At 44.4% G+C, this 22,102-nt stretch overlaps 1 protein-coding gene across 2 annotated transcripts in view; it reads left to right on the top strand.

The window, feature by feature from the left end:
* Nucleotides 1–22,102, top strand: part of ITIH5 (inter-alpha-trypsin inhibitor heavy chain 5) — a 109,428-nt gene that overhangs the window by 54,661 nt on the left and 32,665 nt on the right. The gene's annotated exons all lie outside the window — the stretch shown is intronic.

Here is a 22,102-nt window from a genome sequence, read left to right as displayed (position 1 = left end):
TAGAGACAGGGTTTCATCACGTTGGCCAGGCTGGTCTTGAACTCCTGACCTTAGGTATCCACCTGTCTCGGCCTCCCAAAGTGCTGGGATTACAGGCATCAGCCACCACGCCTGGCTTATTTCATTTTTGTATACAATTCATGATGCATTTGTGATTTAATGAGTGAGATACTATCTCAAATCTCATAGAAACTCTCTGTCCAACCTGCGTCCACCTCCAGGTCCTGCCTCACACGCAGTTGAACCTACTCCTAGCTGATAAACTATTGCAACTATTTTTTCTCAGTCTCAATCTACTACTTTATAAATGGCTTCTTTGGCCATTTATATTTTAAAAATCTGGCAGTGAAATCTGTATCTTCTGGTTTTCCATGGCTTTCTGGGTTTTCATGGCATCTGGTTTTCCTACACTCCAATAGAGCAAAAACATATTCCAAAATATGATATGAGACTAGAGTTTAACTATTTTCTTTCAGAGCAGGGGTATCCAATCTTTTGGCTTCCCTGGGCCACACTGGAAGAAGAAGAATTGTCTTGAGCCATGCATAAAATACACTCACACTAACAATACTAATGAGCTAAAAAAAAAAATCACACAAAAAGATCTCACGATGTTTTAAGAAAGTTTATGAAATTGTGTTGGGCTGCATTCAAAGCTGACCTGAGCTGCATGTGGCCTGTGGGCCAGGGGTTGGACAAGCTTGTTTTAGAGGATAGCCAAATATAATGTCTAACTAATGTAGGGGGAAAATCACCTTGCTCTGTGAATCAGCTTTTAGTGGTTCTTTAACATCACATGCTCATCCAGAGCGCAACCTGCCCAACTGCTCCATTTTTGACTTTTTCTTCCTTCTGCTTTCTTGATTTTCCATCTGGGGTTCCTTTTCTTTTGCATGAGGAACATCATCCATGAGCCTATTTTTTAAAAGAATTCTCTATCTTTGTCTGAAAATGGTTTATTTTACTTTTATCCTTTAAGGATAGTTTTTACCAGGTATGGTATTCTACATTGGCAGTGATCGAATGATGAACATAATATTTGAAAATCTGTTTGTAGAAATAGTTTGAGGCCTAGGATGATGGTCTATTCCTCCAGAGAATGTTTGGGCTTGTTTCTGTCCGGTCCCTGGGGGAATTAAAATCTGGGATTACTTTAGTCAATTTTCAGGGGTGGAGGTGTTTGGGCAGCCCAGATGGCTCGAAGCTGGACCGCAGAACTTTTAGGAGCTGGCGTATTTCTGCTTTGCGCACAGTGTAGGTTTGCCAGAGCACCCCTAAGCTACAAAGGGGATGCGCGGCCTCTCAGGTGTCTCTTTGGCCTTGACAAGCATCCTTGAGACAAAAGTGGTCCCAAATGCTGAGCTCACCTCTTAAAATTTGCATCTTCTCTCAGATTTATTTTTCTCACTGTTTTGTTTGCTTTCTGCTACTTTAAAGATTTTTTTAAAACCCCATTTGTTTAGCTTTTTTAGTTCTTACTGGGAAGCTAAAGAAAATGTTTGTTTAAGTTCTTTTTCAAATCTCTGTGATGTTTTAGGATTTTCCGTTTTTTACAAAGTTTTTAATCTTTTATATTTTCTCAAGCACAGTAAACATGTGCTTGTCTGTGTCTGCGAAATCCAAACTTTGGAGTCCCGAAGGGCTCAAGTTACTTGTAGGTTTCCCAAAGTTTTTCCCAAAGTTTTTGTTACACCAAAGTGAAGCTTTCTCTTATAGTGGCTGATATTTATTGATGTTTTAGAGGCCACATAGCCTTTCCTTATTTACCAAATACCCTGTAAATTTCTTCACATTATGGGCTACAAGTTCTTTTTTTTTTTTTTTTTTGAGACAAAGTCTCACTCTGTCACCTGGGCTGGAGTGCAATGGCATGATCTCGGCTCACTGCAACCTCCACCTCCTGGGTTCAAGCAACTCTCCTGCCTCAGTTCCCCCAAGTAGCTGAGATTACAGGTGCTTGCCACCATGCCCAGCTAATTTTCGTATTTTTAGTAGAGGTGGGATTTCACCATGTTGGCCAGGCTGGTCTCCAACTCCTAGCCTCAGGTAATCTGCCCGCCTTGGCTTTCCAAAGTGCTGGGATTACAGGCATGAGCCACCGCGCCCGGCCCTATGTACTACAAGTTCTTAAGTGTCATTTGTTGACCAAGTTGTTTTGTGACATTGATGACTGCATGATAGATGCTGACAGAAGAATAATCATGGCTTCTTTTAAGACCACTGTGGGCCACAGCATACAGTGTTAATTAGGCTGACATATGATCAGTATGATAATCTCCATTTGGATTTTGAATCACTTAACAGTTACTGAGTGGGTGCCATGTGCTGGGTTTCCCCAGGCATCTCATTTAATTCCTAGGTACCTATGAATCTTCAGATGTTCTTTCTTTTCCTTTCTAAACAAACAAACAAACAAAAAACAGCTTTTTTTGGAGGGCAGGGTTTGTATTTCCTCTGAACAAACATAACTTGCTGAACATATTTATGATTAAATTAATTGCAACCAGTCTGAATTCCTGTGACTACTGAATAGTTTGTATTCTGATGTTTTTATTCACCCCTATATTATGAATATATCTTATGGCATTAAATATTCTTTAGAAACCTGATTCTAACGGCCATAGAGCAACACTGTTCACTAGAAGCTTCTATGAGAATGGGAATGTTCTACACCTGTGCTGTCCAATACAATAGCCACTAGTCACATATGGGTGTTGAGCAAGTGAAGTATGGCTAATGCAAGTGAGGAACTGAATTTTTAATTTTAATAAATTTAAATTTGCATAGTTATTATGCGGCTAATAGTAACCATATGGGAGCGTGTAGCTGCAGAACATTTATTCACCCTACCACCCATTAGAGACTTTTCAGCCATTTCCATTTTTTGTGATAATAAACCCCATCAGGATGACTGTCTTCATGTAGAAATGCCTGACGCATGCCCTGTCATTTTCTTAAATTACATTCTTAGAATTGGAATTACTGGGGCAAAGAATACCAACTCATTTGTGGGTTTGGTACATATTCCAAAAACATTTTCTAAAAAGTCTGTGCCAATTTATAACATTTAAAACTATTACTAGGCTAAGATTTCCAAATGGGTTAAGAGGCTTAAGGTAATCAATGAACCACACCCCAAAATATGTAAAAAAAAAAAAAAAAAAAAAAAGCAGGTGCATATTTAACTGATTTTCAAGTGGGAAGAAACTTTCTAAGCCTAAAAGCAGTATAATCACTTTTAAGCCTAAAAGTAATTACAAAGGGTAAAATCGGTAACTTTAGCTACATAAAAATTTTAAATTTTTGTTGTAAACAAAAAAAAGTAAACAAAAGACTAGAAAATTGCATGCAGGAAAAAGACATAAGTGTATCATTAATATGTAAAGAACTGTTCCAGATTAATGAAAATTAATCCTGTATAAGAAAATGAGCAAAGGATATAAAACAAGCTACTAGAAAGAAATAAGATGATTTGATAAAATTATGAAAAAATCATCAAGCATATTAGTAATTAAAGAAATGCATCTCAGGTGCCAGAGTCACTTCAGGGTTTGACCCCAAACCTAGTCCAATCCAGTGCCCCAGGGTTGTCTTCCACTTCCTGTGGGAGAATGATCAAGAATCTTCTTGCCAAATAACCCTCAGAAAAATAAACCCTGCCCCAAATTGTCCAGAGAAAAACTAATGAACTAAATTAGGGTCTCCTCAATGTACCTTTAATCATAAAATAATTCGGGCACTTCTTAAAAATATGGCATGGGCCATTTCCAAAATAGCTAAGAGTATTATGTGAATGATTTAATGCAAGAATCTTTAATCTTTAAAATAATTTGGTTGTCATCCCCATTTTACTGATGGAGAAACTAGGCTTTGCAAAGGTAGATAAGTTGGCTAATAAATGGTGGCGGCAGCCTTTAGTCCCAGGTCTGAAGTCTGAGAACTAAGCCATGTCCCGTGCAAGTAACAGTGTGGTTGTGGTAAGAAGGCACACATGTGTGCAGCTGGCAGAAGTGCAAATGGATACAAGGTCAAGGCAGTCTTACATTTCAAGACCCAATTGAGAAGGCTGCATTGCAGAAGGCAGGGATTTCCTCGCATGATGCAAGAACAATGTAATAACAGATGTCAGATCATTTGTTATTCTCCCCTCTTCCTTCATTCCTGGATATTAAAATTCCATTCCTTGCTAGCCACTGAAAGTCTGGCATGCACTCTGCTGGCTTCAAAGCTTCAGCATGGCCTCTTTCCAGGAGAGCCACCCTAGACCAGCCAAACACATGTCTGAGCAATTTTGAAAGCCCCTCGCTGCCTTGAGTGGTTTTGAAAACTGCCGACTATTTTTGCAGTTCTCAGCTTCTCCAAGGCCACAGTACTAAGTGAAAAGCTTAGCTGGCTCTTTGAAGAGTCTTGTATATGATGTTATGTCTATTGGTGAAGAGGACAATTACCCCAAGCAAAGGGCTTTCATATTGTGTCAACAGGCTTGGCAATGTGGGACATTTGTCATGCATCCACATGGATTCTATTAAGAACCATTCACTGTTATTCCCGATGTTCTTGGCTCCCCTTATCTTTGACGGGCCTGAAAGACCTTGCTGCATTTATTGCAATGTAGGACACGTAGTTGGCATTTAATAATTACTTGAACTATTGATTTAGAAAAAGCTGTAAAGACCATTCAGCCTTAAAAAAATATTCTCGGTAAGGGGTATATTGGCACCTGGGGAGCCCCCAAAGCTGTGTGCCTCTGGCATTTTCTGGTTCTTGTCCTAATCCCAGTGGGAACATGATCCTGGAAGCCAGGACCTGCCTGGCTTGGGAACAGCAACAGAGCTGCCTGAGATTTCCTGGCACGTAGCTTTGCTGTTTTCCCTCCCGTGTGCTTTTGCAGATGAGTTTGTTGAAAGATGGCTCTGGTGTTGGGTCAGGCAGGGTTTCTACCTCCCAATTTGAGCTAAAACTTCTTGGTGAGAATGGGAGCTGAGAAGAGCCAAAAAAAAAAAAAAAAAAAAAAAAGCGGGGGGAGAGGTGGAGAAAAATGTAATCAGGGAAGGCTTCTTTTTTTCTTGTGAGTTGCATGCTTAAAGCATTGACATTTGCACACCGACATGTAGTCCTTGGGAGCATTAAGAATATGTTTTTCCTTGACCATGGTGTCCACTTTCTTGTCTTTCCTTTCCCTGATCTATAGAATTAGATCTACTGCTTTCACATTCATATTAAAGAACTTGGCTAAGGGACCCTCTTTGGCAACCAAGCGGTGATGAATGGATCACTTACCAGATGTTTTCCATGCTTTAATAGTCTTCAAACCTGTTCCCACACTCTGTGTCCCTCTGTGCCAATTCTGGGTTCCCATGTAGCCTTTGAAGCTTGTCTTCCTTTCTCCATTTTATTTAGTTGACAAATTTAGAGGGTCATGCATGTTTCTTATCTGTAATTGTCAAGTTAAAATGAGGGCAAACGTGAATTAGTCAAGTTAAAATGAGGGCAAACGTGAATTAACGAGTAGGAGAACTGGGATCTGCATGTCGATTTTGCTTCACTCACAGGCTTACTTTATGCTCTAGGACATCGGTTTCTCCCTTGCTGTCCAAAATTGGGTTCCCAAGAGCTATTTGGATATTTCATGTGTAACCTTACAGGTGAATAATTTGTAAGCTCCATGGACTTGGGGAACATCTTGTGTTTGATCATTACAATATGCATTCCCAACTCTTCACACACAGTGGGTAATGACATTTGCTGCCAAACTACCAGCCCACAAACAATAAATGTATCCCGCATTTTTCTGAGGCACAGTAGTTACCATTGAGTGATCAGTGCGTATCAAGTGCTGTGAGGGTTTTATGTGCGTTTCTTCATTTAATCTTTCAGCCATCCAGTGAAGTAAACAATTGCTATCCCTGTTTTATACATGGGAAGGTGGAGACCAGAAAGATGATGTAATTATGCTGAAATACACAAAGTTATAAGTAGGAAAGTTAGGATTCAAGCCCAGATCAGCCTTACCTGAAGCACTTCTCCATAACATCATATATGGACCATAACACAGTGGTGGTCTGTAGACCACTTCTCAAGCTTTGAGGCTCTTTTTGTCACCAAGTAATGTGAAGGACAGTGCTGCCATCTCAGGTGAGTGCACACAGATGTCACCTACTCAAAGAGGTGCCAGCCAGCAGGCTAGTATTGTGAAAAACTCATGAAGCTGTTCAGCTTTGATTCATAGAATTATTGAGCAACATTTTATTATTTAACATTAAGCACTCCTTGGGCATGTATAGGGAGGCAAACTTCTTTCCCTTTTATGATGTGGATTGGGCAAGTGACATCTGAGTGTGCGTGCAGATGGCAGAAATGTAGACTGAGGCAAAGTGGCTCGGGCAAGCTGGGTGACTGTCAAGTCCAATGATGTCCAACAGTGTGACATTGTAGCTGCCCTCTTCAAACTATGTGGATCTGCCACATTTCAAAAGAGAGGATCCAGGCCAAGTATGGTGGCTCATGCCTGTAATCCCAGCACTTTGAGAGGCCGAGGTGGGAGGATGGCTTGAGCCCAGGAGTTCGAGACCAGGCTGGGCAGCATAGTGAGACCTCATCTGTACCAAAAAGATAAACAAAATTAGCCAGGCATGATGGCCCACATCTGTAGTCCCAGCTACTTAGGAGGCTGAGGTAGGAGGATGGCTTGAGCCCAGGAGGTGGAGACTGCAGTGAGCTATGATGGCGCCATTGCACTCCAGCCTGGGCAACAGAGCCAGACCTTGTCTCAAACAAACAAAAATTAAACGACGGAGATCAAAGAAGGCAGTCAGATTCACCGAGCAGCCTGGAGGAAAGCTCGGCATGAGCTGCGGGACCCAGAGGGCCTCTGAGGGCTTGCCATCTGGTTAGGGGAGAGAAATCCCCGAACAAATGAAGGTGCTCAGAAAGCAGGAGGATGCAAGCTTGCCCAGTGAGAGCATGCCTGAAAGACTGGGAGAAGGGGTATCAGAAGGCAAGTGCTATGTGGCTATCATGCAAATGAAAATCAACAACAGAGAGCGTCGGGTCCACCTGCTTTGCCTGTTCAGGTCTAGGCCTTGTTTAAGCACCTGAAAGCAAGGCCCCAGGAAATACCAGAAGGAAATATCAGAAGAGTCTAGCTTCCCTTTTTGGCTTTCTGGAGCCATTGTCATCAAACTCTTTTGTAAAGGGGAAGACGATAAACATCTTAAGTTTTGCGGACCAGATTTTTTTTTTTCTTCTTTCGCGACTGAGTTTCGCTCTTGTTGCACAGGCTAGAGTGCAATGGTGTTATCTCAGCTCACTGCAACCTCCGCCTCCTGGGTTCAAGCAATTCTCCTGCCTCAGCCTTCCGAGTAGGCAGGGATTACAGGCATGTGCCACCACATCTGGCTAATTTTGTATTTTTAGTGGAGATGGGGTTTCACTATGTTGGCCAGGCTGATCTCAAACTCCTGACCTCAGGTGATCCACCTGCCTCAGCCTCCCAAAGTGCTGGGATTACAGGCATGAACCACAGCGCCAGGCTGAAGATTCATTTTTCTAAGCTTTCTCCCCTCTCCCCTCCTCTTTCTTTCTGTAGAGACAGGGTCTCACTATGTTACCCAGGCTGGTTTTGAACTCCTGGACTCAAGCGATCCTCCCACCTTGGCTTCCAAAGTGTTGGGATTACAGGAATGAGCCACCACGCCCGGCCCCCAGATGGTTTCTGTTGTAACCACTCAACTCTGCTGTTGGATGCAAGATCTGTCCTCCTTGTGACAAGAGCACAACCACAGGCAATATGCAAAGAAATGGGTGTGATTGTGTACCAGTAAAAGCTTATTTACTAAAAGCAGGCAGCAGCGGGGCCCCTGAGCCACAGTTTGCTGACACCTGTCTAGAGCAAGGACTCATCAAAATGACCTTGAGTTACATGCCAGTTGATTGTGTTTATTCTCGTCTACTGGGCTGCCCTTGTCAAGACGTTGCTACCCGCAGATACGTGTTTCAGGAAAACACTGCAAAACAGAGATTTGAGACTTGAGGCAGGAAGCAGAAGACAGTGAGGAAAACTGGTTTTTGTCTCTGACTCAGAATATGAGGTAATAAATGATGGACAGAGGGCAAAATATTTTTTCCCTAGGCCATGAGTGAAAGCTTGAATTTTTAGTTTCGAGAAAAAAAATTGCTCTCCAACAATGATAATACAGATAATTTAAAATAAATTCGAGGCACCCATTGAAAAATTTATTGCTGTTGTTGAGGTAGTTAAGATTTACCCAGATGAAGTATATCTTAAAGGTAAAATGAGGTCCTATTTTATTTATTTTTCCTTTAAACTTTTATTTTAGGTTTAAGGGCACATATACAGGTTTGTTATATGGATAAATTGTGTGTTGAGGGGGTTTGGTGTACAGATTATTTCATCACCCAGCTAATAAGCACAGTACCTGAGAGGTAGTTTTTCGACCCTCACCTTCAAGAGGCCCCAGTGTCTGTTCCCTTCTTTGTGTCCATGTGTACTCAATGTTTAGCTCCCACTTATAAGTGAGGGTATACAGTATTTGTTTTTCTCTTCCTGGGTTAATTTGCTTAGGATAATGGCTCCCAGATCCATCCATGTTGCTCCAAAAGACATGATCTTATACTTTTTTATGGCTGCATAGTATTCCATGGTATATTTGTACCACATTTTCTTTATCGAGTCCACCACTGATGGTCATTTAGGTTGATTCCATGTCTTTGGTCTTGAGAACAGTGCTGCAATGAACATATACATATGTGTGCGTTTATGGTAGAATGATTTCTATTCCTTTGGGTATATACCCAATAATGGGGTGGCTGGATTGAATAGGAGCTCCATTTCCAGTTCTTTGAGAAATCAACAGACTGCTGTCCACAGTGACTGAAGTAGTTTACATTCCTACGGGCAGTGTATAAGCATTCCCTTTTCTCTGCAACCTTGCGCGCATCTGTTATAAAATGAGGTCATGTTATTGAAATGTGGAGTATCTCTGAATGTGGGCACTCTGTGGCTGTCATACAAAGAGACACTTGTCAGTATAGAGCTTGGGGTGCTCCGGCATCACCTGCTCAGATTGCAGCCTTGCTGTGAGCAACGGAAAGTGTGGCGCCAGGAAATCACAGAAAAGCCTAGTTTCCCCCTTTCTGGTTTCCCAGTTTTTCACTTAAGTCCCAAATTGGAATTGGCAGACTTTTTCTGTAAAGGGCTAGATAGGGGCTGAAACGAAACTTTGCTACAAGTAACAGTGAGATAAACACTACAAGTCAAAGAGAATTAAATGAGATAAGAAACGTGGAAGTGCTTATCAGTGTCAGAATGCTTTGTCACTCAGGGATTGTGTAGTCTTGGCTGGCTGATTGAAATTGCAACTGGGTAAAATTCCTAAGCGCTGGCGTTGCCTGATAGCACAATCCCCCACTTCTCAGGTTCGGGATGCCTGACTGTCACTCAGCTTCCCACTTTGGCTTTAACTCTAGATTTTAGATTCTCCAAACATGAAACAAATATGGGTTATAGGCTGTTGGGGGCGGGTGCTAGGTATGGGGGACACAGAGATAAATGAGACACAGCCTTTCCTCACAAGAAGCTCAGAGAAGAAGAGAAAGTCAGGCAAAAATTATATAGGGAGTGCTCCGTGTAATAGGGCATATGTAAGGGCCAGTAGTTGCGTGATGGGGTGGTGATCAGTTCTTTTTAGCAGTGGGAGAGTAGGGGATGATGAATGATTCTCAGAGGAGGGCATAGTTGGGTGAGTCTCAAAGGCCTCTTAGAAGTTAATTGAGTGGGTGGCATGAGAAGAGGGGGATTGGATCTAAGCAGAATGAGAGAGATGCATGACATGTACAAAGCGTGGAGGCAGGAGAAAGCGTGTCTCTAAAGGCATCAGCCCTAAGTCACTTTCACTGAGAACTTTAGAATTTTGCTGGGGAAAAGAAACACAGAATAGACAAAGCCCAGTGGCTCACGCTTGTAATCCCAGCACTTTGGGAGGCCAAGAGGGGCAGATCATCTGAGGTCAGGAGTTCGAGACCAGCCTGGGCAACATGGTGAAATCTCGTTTCTACTAAAAATACAAAAATTGGCCGGGTGTGGTGGTGGTCACCTATCATCCCAGCTACTCAGGAGGCTGAGGCAGGAGAATCGCTTGAACCCAGGAGGTGGAGGTTGCAGTGAGCCATGATCACACTACTGCACTCCAGCCTGGCGACACAGACTCCATTCAAAAAAGAAAAAAAAAATGGAACAATCATACATTATTCAAAAAACTAACATAGATAGTGGAAAGGATTGTAGGGGAGAGGAAGAACTTGAGATAGGGAAAGATTAATGATGGAGATGGAAAAGGAACTGGTTCTTGAAGATGGGATACAATTTTCTTGGCAGGAAAAGAATGAGTGAATTCTTGGTTGGGGAAAACCACGAAGCATGCAAGAAGGCTGAATATGCTATAGTGTGAAGGTTTGGGTCATGTTTTGGACTAGATAACTTTAAAAACTTCTTGATACAAACATTTAGAAAAGGAGGTAAATTGAAACACATCTTGCTGGTAAGGAAGACACAGTCTAAGAGTCTCAGAATGAGAAGAGGATGGAGAAGGAAGACGCAGTCTAAGAGTCTCAGAATGAGAAGAGGATGGAGAAGGAAAACGTGGAGCACGTGAGTTAAGTGATATCCCCTAGGAGAGTTACCAGTCGCTGGGTCCTCGGGCCTGAGGCTTTCATGACCCTGTGGGAACAGCAGATGAGAACTTGGGCGCTCTGAGGTGGGGGGTTGAACCTGAGACTCCTGATGAAGCTGGTTCCATCAAAGGACTGCACCCTTAGGGGAGAGTAGGCAGAGGAAACCTCTGCCCGCTGATGCAGGAAGACAACATAGAAGGTTGCCAAACTCTGTTTGGCCTTGGAGGTTGGGGGGCAAGGGAAGACTTCCCTTATAACCATGGGACCCAAATCAAATAGCCTGGAAGCATGTGCAGGTGATTGAATGTACACTACCGTGGAATCAAGGAACTCTGATAATCTACCCATCAAGGGCTTCTGGGCCAGGGAGAACCTGGAGGTGCCTGGGAAGCTCCTGCAGGGCCATGGCACCAACTTATGCTGCAGGGGATTCCCCTGGATAAAGCCCCTCTGAGAAGACGCTCACAACACAACAGCACAAAACACACAAGGAGGCAGTCCACGCAGACCAAGGGACAGTCATGCCACGCACTTCAAAAATACCCATTATCAGGCTGGGCGCGGTGGCTCACGCCTGTAATCCCAGCATTTTGGGAGGCTGAGGTGGGCAGATCACGAGGTCAGGAGATCGGGACCATCCTGGCTAACATGGTAAAACCCCGTCTCTACTAAAAATACAAAAAAATTGGCTGGGCATGGTGGTGGGGCCTGTACTCCCAGCTGCTCAGGAGGCTGAGGCAGGAGAATGGCGTGAACCCGGGAGGCAGAGTTTGCAGTGAGCCGAGATCGCACCACTGCACTCCAGCCTGGATGACAGAGCGAGACTCCTTCTCAAAAACAAACAAACAAAAAACAAAACCGTATCAGCGTTGTTGAGATAGAATTCACAGACCATAAAAGCCACCCTTTTAAAGCATACCATTCAGTGGCTTTTAGTATTTTCAGAGAATTGTGAAACCATCACCACTATCTAATTTTAGAACATCTCATCATCCCCCAAAGAACCCCCACACTTATTAGCAGTCATTGCTCATTCACCCCTTTTTCTATCCCCTGACTACTACTGGTCAGCTTCCTGTCTCTGGATTTGCCTATTCTAGACATTTCGTATAAATAGAGTTATACAGTGTGCAGCCTTTTGTGCCTGGCTGCTTTCACGTAGCATGATACCTCCCAGGTTCAGCCATGTCATAGTGTGCATCCGTACTTCATTCTTTTTTATTGCTGAATAGTATGTCATTAGATGGATATACCATGCATTTTTTAGCAGAGATTCTGAGAGTGTGAGGTGAGTTTGAGCTTGCACAGAACTATGTGCTACAGCTGCAGCTAAACTCAGAGGTGGGATTTAGTTGTTTACATGATGCTAAGGTGTAGGATTTCTTCAGTGGCTGATGGAAGGAGCCATACAGCTGGAAGTGCTCTAGGAATGTAATTTGTGGGCCACAGCTGTTGGTAAGACAAATAGGACACAGAAGCTGTGAGACACGGGGAGCCTGCATGGAATGAGAGCATATGCCCCACAAGAAGGAACTTGAGCCAGAGTGGTGACTATGAATGTGGAAGAAGGAAGAACTATGGAGCTGTTACTAAAGAAGAATCAGTGTGGCTTGGTAATTAGCTGGATAGAGTAAAAAACAAAGATTCTTGAGACTTTGGAACCCTGAGTGGAAGTAGGAAATCCTAGAGGAGGAGCTGATTTGAGAGAAAAATATTATATGAGTTTGTTCTCACACTGCTATGAAGAAATACCCGAGAGTGAGTAATTTATGAAGGAAAGAGATTTAATTGACTCTCAGTTCCGCATGTCTGGGGAGGCCTCAGGAAACTTACAATTATGGCAGAAGGCAAAGGAAAAGCAGGAACCTTCTTCACAGGGCAGCAGGACAGAGTGAGTGCAAGCAGGGGAAATGCCAAATGCTTAAAAAACCATCAGATCTCGTGAGACTCACTCATTATCACAGCCTGGGGGAAACTGCGTCCATGATTCAGTTACCTGCACCTGGTCCTGCCCTTGACATGTAGGGATTATGGGGATTAAAATTCAAGGTGAGATTTGGGTGGGGACACAGGCAAACCATACCAAATATTATGTACTGAGTTTTCAGCAGATTAAGACTGAAATGACAGTGGGGTGGTGAAGGTATTCAGATAGAAAGCCTGGAGTTGTGGACTTGAGAGAGACCCCAAAACAGATGTTGTAGCTGAAGAATGGATAAAACTCCTTAAGGGAAGAGGAGAGAGAGAGGGAGGATGAAAGGCCAAAAACTGAGCCTTAGGCCAGGCATGGTGGCTCACACCTGTAATCCCAGCACTTTGGGAGGCCGAGGCAGGTGGATCACCTGAGGTCAGGAGTTTGAGACCAGCCTGGCCAACATGGTGAAACCCTGTCTCTAATAAAAAACACAAAAAATTAGCCCTGCGTGGTGGCACGCGGCTGTAGTCCCAGCTACTCAGAAGGCTGAGGCATGGGAATCGCTTGAACGTGGGAGGTAGAGGTTGCAGTGAGCTGAGATTGAGCCACTGCACTCCAGCCTGGGCGACAGAGGGAGACTGCATCTAAAAAACGAAACAAAAACTGAGCCTTACAGTGTATCAGATTTGGTAGGAGGAAAAGTGGGTGATATGCATGTGATTAACAATTCTACAATCAATGAAGAGAAATTCTGGTGAGGGGATTTAGTACTCTAAGGGTAGCCGTTGTTCTGAGAAAAGCTGCTGCTCAGGGTTGGCTGTCAGCCCTGTGTGGTGGCGTTCCCCATCACGGGGTGTTCACATGCATTCCTGGGACCACCTGGAAGGGCCCCCAGAAGCAGGTCACGCAGAGGTTGGAGATATGACCTGCTTGATGCTGGCTACTGGATACCAGGAGGGAGGCTGATGCTGCTAAGAGTGTTCAGAGTTCCTACGGAGCAGACTTGTGTCATTGAGAGAGAGACAGGCCTGGCAAAGCAAAGCCTCAGCTAGTCCTCAGTGCAGTAGTGTTTATGATTTAACAATGGCCTGGCAAACTCTCCTTGAATTTGGCTCTGGAAGATCTGTTTCTGTGAGGACAAAGCAGTCACCCTCCCCAGATATGAACACTTGACATTTGGCATTCTTGACCTCCAAGAACCCCATTGGGCCGGTCCTCTCTCTGAATTGGAGTAAAGAAGAGGAAGTTCTCACAGTCACTGTTTTAGACACTGTTCCTTTGATGCTCTGAAATCTCCCACTTTTGCTTAGATGTGGTCATCATGCACATTTCTACAGTTTGCCAAATGACATCGGTTGCTGATGTTTCAAGAAAGATGGATAAGTAAAATTTGTGGGGAGAGGGGAGTCAAATTAAAATTAATAACAACTAAGAGCTCTTTCCCCACTGGTAGCAAAAAATGTTATATTTGGCGGTGCCATAGTCTGTGTCTTAGTCCATTCAGGCCACTATAACCATGTGCCATAGACTGAGTAGCTTATAAACAACAGAAATCTATTTCTCACAGTTCTAGAGGTTGGAAAGTCCAACATCAAGATGCCAACAGACTCTGTGTCTGGGGAGGGCCCACCTTCTGGTTCATAGACACAACTTCTCCCCATGTCCTCCCATGGTGGAAGGGAGTAGCTAGCTAGCTCACTGGGGTCTTTTATAAGGGCACTGATCCCAACAATGAGGGCTCTAATTTCATGACCTAATTACCTCCTAAAGTCCCCACCTTCTGGTGCCATCACTTGGGGGTTAGGATTTCAACCTTTGAATTTAGGGGGACCCAAAACATCCCTTGTGTACCCCTAGGCTTTGCCGAATTCTTAGCTTGAAGAAGGATGTTCTGATTAACCAAATGTTAAGTCAGATAATTAGTTATTTCCCAATCATCTCTTCTAGGTGCACGTGTAAGTCGAAGGGGAAGGCAAAGGCTAAGGTAACAAGACAAATAACCAGGAGGAGAGACCAGGCTCATTTCTGGTGGGCTTGGCAGGGCTGGGTTGATGGCAGCAGTGGGCTGAAGGGACCTAGTACTCAGAGCTGTTCAGGAGACAGTTGTGGTCACTTTGAGAATGTGCTAGACTGAAGGAAAATACCCAGAAGAAGACAGAAGCATGTTTCGGGGGACCAGGTGGGAAAATGGGGTTTCAGAGGTCAGATTAAGTCACAGCATTGGAATTATTCTCCCCCCAGCATCCTGTCCACTGGCTCAGATTTCTGAGATATGGAGCACATCTGAAACTTCAGCCAACTTACACCCTTTGTGACTGGTTAGAACTTAGTTCTGAGGCCATTTTGCTTTTCTTCCTTAGGTAATTGAGCCAGAGAGAGTAGGAAGAGATGTGAGGTTTCTACTTAACCCTTCTTTCCCATAGATCTAAGAAGCCTCTACTGCCTTCTCTGCTCTGGACTGTCTAGCTATCCACATCCAATCTAGCATATATAAGGAAGACAAGAAAAAGTAACCAGAGCACCTCTCAATCCTCAACAGTTAAGTTCACCCGTTTTTATAATTTCTTCCCTCTTACAACAGAAATCTCCCTCTCCAGTCTCATTGGTGTCATGGGTGACCTTAACTAAGAGTCTGGGAAGATGGAAAGATACCCAGGAACAGTGTCACTCTCCCTGCCTGGTGGAGGGGACTCCACTTCCTCTAAATATTTTCTTGTATATACAATCTACGTTTGTTGATATGGTATGTTTACTTCTTACATAATTGTTCCATGATTTTACGTGGAGCATGGCTTTTTCCCAGCCTGTCCATATCCTTGTGTTTCATGTTCTCGATGTTTGTGAAGACACATCTGTGGGAATTTATAGTGAGAGGCATAGGATGGACCAAAGCCAGGGAGAGAGGAATCATGAGAACTTAAGGGAAAGGGAAAGGTAAAGGTGATCAGGTCAAAGGCAGATGGACAGCCTGACACCAAAACACCTGTACAATGAAACATGCGAGGATCTAGAATCCAGACCTGCAGTAGGACAATATAAACTTCAGATTTAGACCAGGAGTGAGAAACCAAGAACTCAATCATTTTATCAGTTAGCATGTCAGAACAGCGGATGGGAGATACCAGTTACACACAGAGTTGAACCTCTCTTGGTCAGCATCATCCTCTTACTTCCTATTAGAGCAGGCAGCCACGCCTGGGGTTCACCTGGAGCCAAGAGTTAGAGATAGGCTGGGTTCTTGTCAAGGCTGTCAAGCCTATGTGCTAAGGCTGTGTTCTTGGCTAGAATGAGAAGTATGGAATTGACAATGAATGTAAATCCTCTGAAGTACTGACCTTCCACATGAAGAGAAGTGGGAAAAAAACTATTTCTAGCCCTGAGTTATTTACACATCAAGTATAAAAAATGGATTTGCCTACTCTGTCGTAAAGAATAGCAGAAATATTATTGGCAAAGAGCTTTTCAGAAAAACGTACAATGACATGATTAGGTAAATGTTTGATACACTTGTCAAAGCAAAGTCAAAACATTAGATAACTAACCTTAACATAAGCGGAGGGTTAAGATGAGACAGTTCACTTCTCAAGCTAGAATAATGTTGTGCAAACACAACGATTAATGGAATTAGTTTTGTTTATATTGCAAAAAATGTTTTAATATCTAAACCTATTCAGCCTTTTTAAAAAAAGTTAAGACTGACTTTAGCCAGAATTTAATCTTTAGCAATCTTTCTATTTTAGAACCAGTCTTGAAGTGGTATTGGTATTTAGAAACTTTACAATAAAAGTGCTTTTTATCTCGCTATGAAGAAATAATTTGTTTATATTTTTACATAGATGGGTAAACATATATGCAAATAAGTATTTTGAATCAGAGTTGCGATATTATATAGCACAATACTGCATTCAAAGAGCATTTGAAAGGAGACTTTAAGCAGTAAATGAAAGTGTAGTAGCTTAAAATAATATATTTTAAAATATAGGAGCCCTGTGATTTTGCTTAATTGAAGAAATACGCTTTTCTTGGCAATGTGAATGTTAAAATGTTGAGACCAAAGAAAAATGTTTTCTACATTTACTTCTAAGTGAAATTTCATTAAACTGTTTTAAAATATTTGAAGACGTATGACTTCTATCCCAAATTTTCCATTTTATGAAGAAAGCTGATTAGTTTCTGCCATTTCTCCAAAAAATATTTTGGCCAGTAGAAAAATCGTTCTAGTTTCTTGCAACAAGATTTCCCTTGTTGACAGAGACACCTTTTTTGGTTATCTTCTGTTTATTACAATTAAACATTTTTATTTTTAATATGAATTATATAATGTGGTTCATTTCAGGAGGTATTTATAGCAGAGGGGCAACAAAAGGAACTTGGCATTGCACGATCGTTGATTTCCTTTAGGCATTTTCATAACCCCCTGAAGTGTTACTTACACTCTTACACTATAGTCAACGGAGTAACATTCTTTTGTAATGTTTTGATTTCTTCTTGGGAGCCAATCTGTTGCTAGATTTTTTAGAAGTACAACAATGATATGGACCCAAATACATTATGGAGAACTGGTTCTTCTTACTCAATTTATTGCCTTACTCCTAAGACTGGGGATTTAAAAAAAAAAAAATCTGATTATTTGGTGGGTCAGTCACAGTAAGATTTCAGAAAAGCTTCCTTCAAATTACTGAATGACCTGCAGAATGTAACATAAGTTTATGTTACCTTTTATAGAATAAGTTTTTGTAATCTTGTAATACTATGGACTTGGAATACCCCCACTGAGGCTTAGTGGATACCCACGGCCTGGGGACATCCCTTGGCAAGTCATGGCTACTCTGGTCTCAGCCATGACCGTGACTCCAAGGTGACTTGGGACCATGCTGTGTACGGGTGTCTGTGGGGTACAGAGTGGGTGACTCCAAGGTGACATGGGACCATGATGTGTACAGGTGTCTGTGGGGTACAGAGTGGGTGACTCCAGGGTGACTTGGGAACATGCTGTATATGGGTGTCTGTGGGGTACAGAAGGGGTGACTCCAAGGTGACTTGGGACCATGCTGTGTATGGGTGTCTGTGGGGGTACAGAGGGGGCGACAGATCTGAGGCTGGGAAGGCAGACATTTCCATTCTCCTCACTGTGGGCTTAGGCAAGAAGTTTCAGGTTGCAGTAAGAATCTGTTGTTGTGAACTTTGATGAAGTCACAGATAGTTTTTTATTTTGGTTGGTTCCTTCAGATGGCATGATGACGGGGCCATACCACCACCCACCAAGGGGCACTGAGGACCTCCTGCCTGCTGGGTCAGGAAGACCCAAGGACAGTACAGACACCTGCCCCCTCCCCACTGGTGTCCATGGCCTCTGCCCACCTTAGAAAGGACAAAGGCTGACTTGTCACTACAGCCTGTCTTGGGCATATTTCATTTTCCAAAATTACCTTTCAGAAACTTAGGGCTGTTTTCATTTGCTCATCATGATTTTCTTCCATGGCCCAAATCAGGCTTTCAGAAGGTCTTTGGTTTCTTTGGTGGATTTTTCTTTTTTTTTTCTCATTCTGCACCCAGGCTGGAGTGCAGTGGCGTGGCCTCTGCTCACTGCAACCTCCACCTCCTGGGTTCATGTGATTCTCCTGCCCCGGCCTCCCGAGTAGTTGGGATTACAGGCATGCACTGTCATGCTCGGCTGATTTTGTATTTTTAGTAGAGATGGGGTTTTGCCACATTGGCCAGGCTGGTCTCAAACTCCTGACCTCAGGTGATCGTCCTTCCTTGACCTCCCAAAGTGCTGGGATTACAGGCGTGAGCCACTGCACCCGGCCCTTACTGGATTATTTTAAGTTGTTCATCTTAGGTCTTTCTCTTAGGCTCATTCAAAAGAACATTGTGGATCAATGGGAAGGAAAATGTCAACTCCCTGGTAAACATTTTAGACTGAGGCAAGTGATGGTGCCACTCAGGAGAACAGCGTGATCATTGTGCAGGAGGCATGGAAAGGCTAATGCTGAGTTTCCTTGAACTTGGATTCATCTGTGATGTCATGGGTTCTCCTTGTCTTATGCCCAGAAACCTAGGGTTTGTGGCACAAGAGCCTTTTGTGTCGGGGTTAGTTCCCATCAAATATGGTTTGAGAAAAGTTGCATCGTGGGTACCCGATGGAAGTGGGAGGAAGCCGTGAGCCGCAGCTGGCTCTTCCGTGGGTTCCCTTGACTTCCCCTCTGAGGGTCTTATTAGACGCGATTCTACTTGGGAAATGTTTACTGGTCATTCATGGCATGGTAGTTAATGCAATGGAATGCTTACCCCTGTGAGGGTTGCGCCAAGAGCCTGAAGCTCCTTGGGCTCAGCTTTATAGGAGAGAGGGAAAGGAAGACAAAGGAAGACCCTATCTCTTGTTCCCAGCGCAGCTTCATGCAGGGCCTGTGGTGTGCAGGACAGACACCATTAAAGAGATTCTGTAATCTTCCTCCCCAAAGATCCGCTAGAACAAGCAAGACCATTGCCAACTGTACGGAAGGGATGGAGAATCTGAAATAGAGTTTACATTTATTTATTTATTTAGACAGAGTCTCGCTCTGTTGCCCAGGCTGGAATGCAGTGGCGTGATCTCGGCTCACTGCAACCTGTGCCTCATGGGTTCAAGCGATTCTCCTGCTTCAGCCTCCCGAGTAGCTGGGACTACAGGCACGTGTCACCATGCCTGGCTAATTTTTTGTATTATTAGTAGAAATGGGGTTTCACCATGTTAGCCGGGATAGTCTCAATCTCCTGACCTCATGATCCGCCCGCCTCGGCTTCCCAAAGTGCTGGGATTACAGATGTGAGCCATCACACCCGGCCAGAGTTTACTTATATTTATTTATGTCCTGCCTTGTGCCTGGAAGAATTTAAATAGAAAGAAATTAAAAGAAATTACTTAATAGTAAACCTAAGACAGAGCTGGAATGGACTTCTAAGATAGTGTTTTTAAAGCAAATAGGTTTTTGTTCTTTTAACCCAAGTGAAGTACGTATAAGAAGAGGAATTCATCACCATAAAATAGTTTTAAACAGAGTAATCTCTATCCTTTGTGACTCTGGATAACTAGGGTTAGAAGGAATCTTGTGTAATGCCTGCATCCAGGCCAAGGTATGTCTTCAGTACCCGAATAGTAAGAAGTATATTCTTTCCAGTTACTAAGTGTATCTGGGTGCGATTTTCAAAATCTCCCTTCAGTCCAAACATAATCTGGTATTTTTTTATTTTTTCAATTTTAATTTTATTATTTATTTATTTACATTTTAGAGCTAGGGTCTCGCTCTGTTGCCCAGGCTGAAGTGTAGTGGCATGATCATAGCTCACTGCAGCCTCAAACTGCTGGGCTCAAGCGATCCTCCTGCCTCAGCCTCCTGAATAGCTGGGACCACAGCCATTGCTCCTAGCCTGGAATTTTTAAAAGATCTCTTCTGATGACATGTGAACCCATGTCTGCATCTTGTCCTCTTGTGTTACCAGAGATGACACCCATTCATTATGGATTGTGCTTTTAGGAACTCGCACGGACCCCCCAGGGGAAACCCGAAGGGCCTCTTGTGGGTTTACCTCTGTAAGAACCGTTTTCCTCCTCAGTGAGGCCCACAGGTGCCCCTTATGTTTATCTCCTAGGCACAGGGGCTTGGTGTTCCTGCCTCTTCCTGATCTCCCACTCTCCCCAAGACTGGCTAATTCCTCCCCACTGGCTTCCCAGCCAGGAGTTGTCAGGCAGTGAACCGAACCCCATCCCCTTGGTTTCCACCCCGAAGAAGCCCTTGTCCTTGTCCAAGAGCATAAAGACAATGAGTTGGAAACTCTTCTTATGGCCCCAAAAAGCAAGAGTGGCCTTCTAAAGTCAGACACTTAATCCCCTCGTGAATCAGGCCTGTACCCTGATTATATTCATCTCCATGAAAACTGCGATACATATGATCATACATTTTATATGCCTGTTTTAAAAGATCTCCAGGGAAGACATTTCTACAGCCCCCTGTGGTCATCTTTTAAGGAATTAACTTCATGATTCCAACATGTATGTTTTGGGGGTACCTGTCTCAAGCAGGCTGGCCTCTTTCTAGCATGGAAGGCCCCTAGAGGGAGCTTGGAGGACAGGAGCGTGGCTTCCTAGGGTGCCCAGTGTCTCTTCCTTCAGGCCTAGTTAGTTGGAAAGGGCATTGAGGTAAGTGGTGACCAGCTGTGTCCATCACCTGCACTGGAAGAGTCTTCAGCTCTTCCTAGCCACGATCATGCAGCCTCAGGATTGGGAAGGACTCTGAACTGGGGTCTTGTCCAGTCCCTGAAGTGATGTTCCGTTTTCCTCTGTACAGGCTCAGAGGACACATCTTCTGCCTCTCTGGGCATCCTCTGATCTGTCTGGAATGCGCTTACCCTGTTCTCTGGACTGTGCTCCTGGCAGAGTCTGACTGCATTTCAGTTCGTCTTCAGCATCTGAACACGATGTGCAGAAAGAGCAACTCCAGCCCCTCACATGAACCCTTCTGTGTGGATGCTCCTCTCCTCTTTCCTCTTAAGCCTCACACAGGAAGCAGAGCTCTTGGCTGCTCAGCCCATTGGAGGTGGGAAGGCAAGTCAAGGGTTAACAGAACCAGTGGCTACAGTCTGCAGGGATTGGTGGGGCCGGGTGGCTGCAGTCTGCAGGGGTGAATGAGGTTGGGTGGCTGCAGTCTGCAGGGGTTAGTGGAGCGGGTGGCTGCAGTCTGCAGGGGTGAGTGGGGCTGGGTGGCTGCAGTCTGCAGGGGTGAGTGGGGCTGGATGGCTGCAGTCTGCAGGAGTGAGTGGGGCTGGGTGGCTGCAGTCTGCAGGGGTGAGTGGGCCTGGGTGGCTGCAGTCTGCAGGGGTGAGTGGGGCTGGGTGGCTGCAGTCTGTAGGAGTTAGTGCCTGCCCCTCTGGAATGAGGGCAGGAGTCCATCCACACGGCTCTTGAGTGGGAATGGAGCCACCGGGAGGTGCCTGGGCTGCCTTCCCTGGTGCACACAAGGACAAGTTGCAGCTGAGGCCTTACAAGGTCATAAGGAGCCTGTAGCTGCTGAGCTGAGGGAAGGAGGGTAGAGAGATTGAATAGCTCTTCCTAAAGCAGAATATCCATCATGTGGGAAAAAAAAATGCCGGCTTAAGAACTAGGCGGGTCCCTCTGGAGCTCCTTGGCACACTGTGAAGGATCCCCAAGGATGCCAGCAGCTGAAGCAGCAGCTCTGCCACGGGTGGCCTTCCTGGCAGGCCCCCATGCAGCCTGACCATTCTGGGCCCAGCAGCGTGCAGCATGGAGACTCTCAGGAGGGCCTGAGAACCGGGCCCAGCACCCCAGCACCCCAGCACTGCCCCACCACCGCCACTGCATGCTGCTGTCCCTCTCATGCCAGCCAGCACTTTCACTCCTTCCTGGGTGGGGACACCTGGACTGTGAGTGCACAGGGTCTGTCTGATGCTCACACAGGCTGTGCTGGCTCTAAGTGAGAGGAAGGGCAGGGAGCCCAG

Source organism: Pongo pygmaeus, chromosome 8 (assembly GCF_028885625.2).
Source record: "Pongo pygmaeus isolate AG05252 chromosome 8, NHGRI_mPonPyg2-v2.0_pri, whole genome shotgun sequence".
Lineage (NCBI taxonomy): Eukaryota > Metazoa > Chordata > Mammalia > Primates > Hominidae > Pongo > Pongo pygmaeus.
This window is presented reverse-complemented; position numbering and strand designations above follow the sequence as displayed.